Here is a 3,970-nt window from a genome sequence, read left to right as displayed (position 1 = left end):
TGACCTGGACGGTAGGACTGTTCAGCTTGGGAACCGTTCAGGCAACTAGTTTTGTTTTACCCCAAACTCAGTCCCTGGAAAATTTTGTTTTTGGTCCGTTCAATGGTCTTTGGCCATTTTTTATTTTTAAAATTTTGTTTTCAGAATGGGTCATCCGTTTGAACCAGATAGTCGAACCGTTTACCTGGAAACCAATGGCTAGAACGGTTCTGTTTTTGGGTTGTTTTATCTAGATGTCAATAATTAGACGAAATAACTTTGTAGTCATAGTTATGGGAATGGTGGACATTGCAAAGGATTCCAAAACCTTGAAAGATAAATCCAAAGTGACTTTAAACATAGAAAAAAATTGGCAGTAAATCCACCAAACTGGAAAAACCAAGGAAAAAAAAAATAAAAAATCAAGTAAAAAGTTCTACTTTGAGACGGACCTAAACATACATGCAATCAAAGAAAGAGACAAAGCAGACCGTCTTGTAAGAAAATAAAAATAAAAACATTGCACAAAAGGGAAGAAATAAAATGGTGGTAAACCTTAGACCGTTTTGGAGGATCTTGAAGAAGAAGACCAAACACACAAAAAAAAAAGCAGAAAATGAAAAAAAAATGAACATACCACACACGCTCGAATAAAGCCTACAGTAGAAAAAATCTTTGAATAGTGAAAACCCAAAAGCATAAAAAACCATAGTTTTCGAACCACCATTGACCTGGACGGACGAACATTTTGGCCAAGAACCGTCCAAGCAACTGGTTCCGTTTTACCCCAATCCTGGTCCCTGGCCAAAAACCATTGAATCAGTAAATGACCCATTGACCCAGGCGGTCGAACCCTTGACCCATGAACCGTTCAATGGTTTTTGGCCTTTTTTTTTAATTTTTTAATTGGGAACCATCCAAGGAACCAGTTTCGTTTTATCACAATCTATGTCCCTGGCAAAAAATTATTGAATCAATCAATGACCCATTGGCACAGGTGGTCGAACCCGTCGACCTGTTTACCCATTCAATGGTTTTTGGTCTTTTTTTTATTTTTGTTGTCAAAGCGGGCCATCTGTTCGAATACGACGGTCGAATCGTCGACCCGAAAACCAATGGCCAGAACGGTTCCATTTTTGGGTCGTATGAGTCACACGCTCGAATGACATAACACATGATACTACTTAATGGACCTCACACACTCAATTTTTTGCTTGTAATTTTTGTTGTCAAAACAGATTGCCCGTTCAAACCAGACAATCGAACTGTCGACCTGAAAACCGGTGGCCAGAACAGTTTTACAATTTTTTGCTTGTAATTTTTGTTGTTAAATTGAACCGCTATTCGAATTGAACGATCAAACCATTAACCCAAAAACCGATGATAAATAAGATATATAAGATTATATATATCTTATAATCTTATAAACCGGTACAATTTGAGAATTCTCATTGAACCATCCGTTCTTGTAATTTGAATTGGCGAAAAGGGAGACGGAGACCATCCCTTTCCCTTCATATATATATATATATATATATATTTATAAGGAATTAAAGTCACGCAGTATATACTATATATTATAAATAATTAAGATGTTAAAATTACAAAATAAGAATCAGAATCTTTTGGACTCCATATACGCATCATACTCACTTATTATCCACTTAACCATGACTCACTTTGTGAAAAAGCGGTCAGATGTCGGTGAACGGAAGAGAAAGAGGTGAAAGATATGATGGAATAAATCACATTGGGAATATCTGTGTTATACAAGTATTGAAAATATTCCTTTGGGGAGTATTTTATGAAGAGCAGATATGAGTTTTGGGGGAGGGATGCATATACATACATTGTTCATTTATAATTACTAAAAAGGTTGGATGGTGGAGGAAAAAGGAGAGAGAGAACATAAAAAGATTTTAGACCAAGCAAAGCAAATTATAGCAAGTGGGGAAAACATTTACTTGTAGGGCATGATATAAATGTGGCTATTTGTACATTGTTTGATGTCTTCATCATCGAATGGACGGTTGCATCTTTGCATTTATTTGGTGTTTTTTCTTGTAACCAAACTCTAGTTGAAGGATATGAGAGGTGTAAATGCAGTTGCCTTCACCTAATGATAAAGCTGTACGTACCATGACACAAGTCAGGGATTAATTTGTACATCTGGTAACTCAACAGATCACTGCATGGCCAAAATAAGTCCTACTTGGCATATATTTAAGAAAAATAGATTAAGCTTAATTTTAGGAAAATATCATCGATTATACTTAGTACACACATAAAACATGGAATAATGGATAGCGATGGCAATTTTGTGGGAATTTTTGGGTATTTGATTTGACCTTAATAAAACCTGTTTATCAAAATCTTAACGGGTTTGGGTTTTGATTTTAGTGTATCCAATACCCAATACCTAGGATGCATAAATATAAACCTATTATATTATATATCATGAACAAATTTATAAATTTTAAGTATTAAGATAATTATTCTATTATTAATATTTTATTTGTATAAATTTCTTGGGATTAAATTCATCATTTGATGTAAATTTGAATTTGATAGATTGTTTATTTCATTTAGTTATAAAATGCTAATTTTAAATAGTATTTCTATTAATTTTTAATAGGAATTGTTGATCATGTATATGCATTGATTGTTTTGATGAACACAAAAGTTATTAAAATCTATTTTATTTCATTAAATGACACAAAATGTGAAATGGCTTAGTGAGTTAAAATAGTGGTAAGAGATTTGATGCAATTATTAATTAATCTGAGTTCAAGTCACACTATAAATGACACTTCTTCTTTTCCTCAACTTATTGTTGTTCTTCATTTCAGGGCTTTTTTTGGAAGTACAAGTACTCCTCAAGCCCTAACCCTTGTTTTGGGCATGCAAATAGGATTTCAATGGGTTAAACAGTCTTCAAGAAGAAACCCATCAGTTGAATTACAAACCTTCTCATTCGGTCGATGAAAGCCACTGTGAACCAGTACCCTGGAACAATACTGCACAGAGTGATGACAGCCACCGTGAATGTCACTAAAGACCTCTTTAGTGACTGACGTTCATCGTCTTTGCAGGGGGATCCACCCAAATTGCATTGAAGATGTCCTTTTTGAAACAAATTCTAGCTGTAAAATGCGATATCCAACAGATGAAGGTCATGGCGACGAAGAAATTCCTTGGAGAGAAGAGGCCAAACGAGTTTCCGCTGTCCTCAACCTTCTCCTGTTTGGTTACAATCTCAACCTGCAAGACCTAGGACATGTCGGATGCAGCCTGCTTTGCATTCTTGGCGACAAGGGATGTGTACCGACCAATCTTGGCTGGGCATGTTCATACGCCAGTAGTAAGCCAGAGCAGCAGGCAATGCGCCATATGTAATCAGCTTGTGAGACAGTTGAGGTATCGACATCAATTTCGTAATTTGGAGAGGGGTACTTGGCCTTGATGGCAGTAGATGATGATCGAAACCATCCCACTAGCTAAGATCCCAAATCCTTGCATTGTGAAGACGACAACAATGAAGACACCATGAGTCTTCTTGTTGGCAATACTCGGACATAATCGTGGCAGAAAGTGGGTAGTCATCACTGGTGCTGAACCCATGCCAGATGCAGAAAAGAGAGAGAAAATTGCCATTACGCCTTTTGGAGTACTTCCAAAACAAAGCTTTGAAGTAAAAAACAACTTTGAGAGGAAAAGTCATTTCTGATTTATTCTTCCAGTTCAACCAAGTTTCTTTTAAACGTCTGTTAACATTATCATAGATTCAAAATACCAATGTGGTCCATTCTTATTAGCGGGTTCACAGGATGTGAGAACTCAATCTAGACCAAACCAAGTTGCCATAGTCTCTAGATTTACCCATCATCAGTAATATAATTGGGATGACACACATCATATCAAGCTAGCAAAGAATAATAAAGGCAGGCAGCAAATCATGTTGTTAATCTAATTGTTATGATACGAGTAAGGA

The 3,970-nt window shown here is 36.0% G+C and overlaps 1 pseudogene; it reads right to left on the bottom strand.

The window, feature by feature from the left end:
- Positions 1-3,042: 3,042 nt before the first annotated feature.
- Positions 3,043-3,700, bottom strand: LOC148876959 (low affinity inorganic phosphate transporter 1-like; annotated as a pseudogene).
- Positions 3,701-3,970: the final 270 nt, after the last annotated feature.

Source organism: Nelumbo lutea, chromosome 1 (assembly GCF_056320005.1).
Source record: "Nelumbo lutea isolate HS-2025 chromosome 1, American lotus-T2T, whole genome shotgun sequence".
Classification (NCBI taxonomy): domain Eukaryota; kingdom Viridiplantae; phylum Streptophyta; class Magnoliopsida; order Proteales; family Nelumbonaceae; genus Nelumbo; species Nelumbo lutea.
Note: the sequence above shows the minus strand (reverse complement) of the source record. Positions and strands in the feature narration are given on the sequence as shown.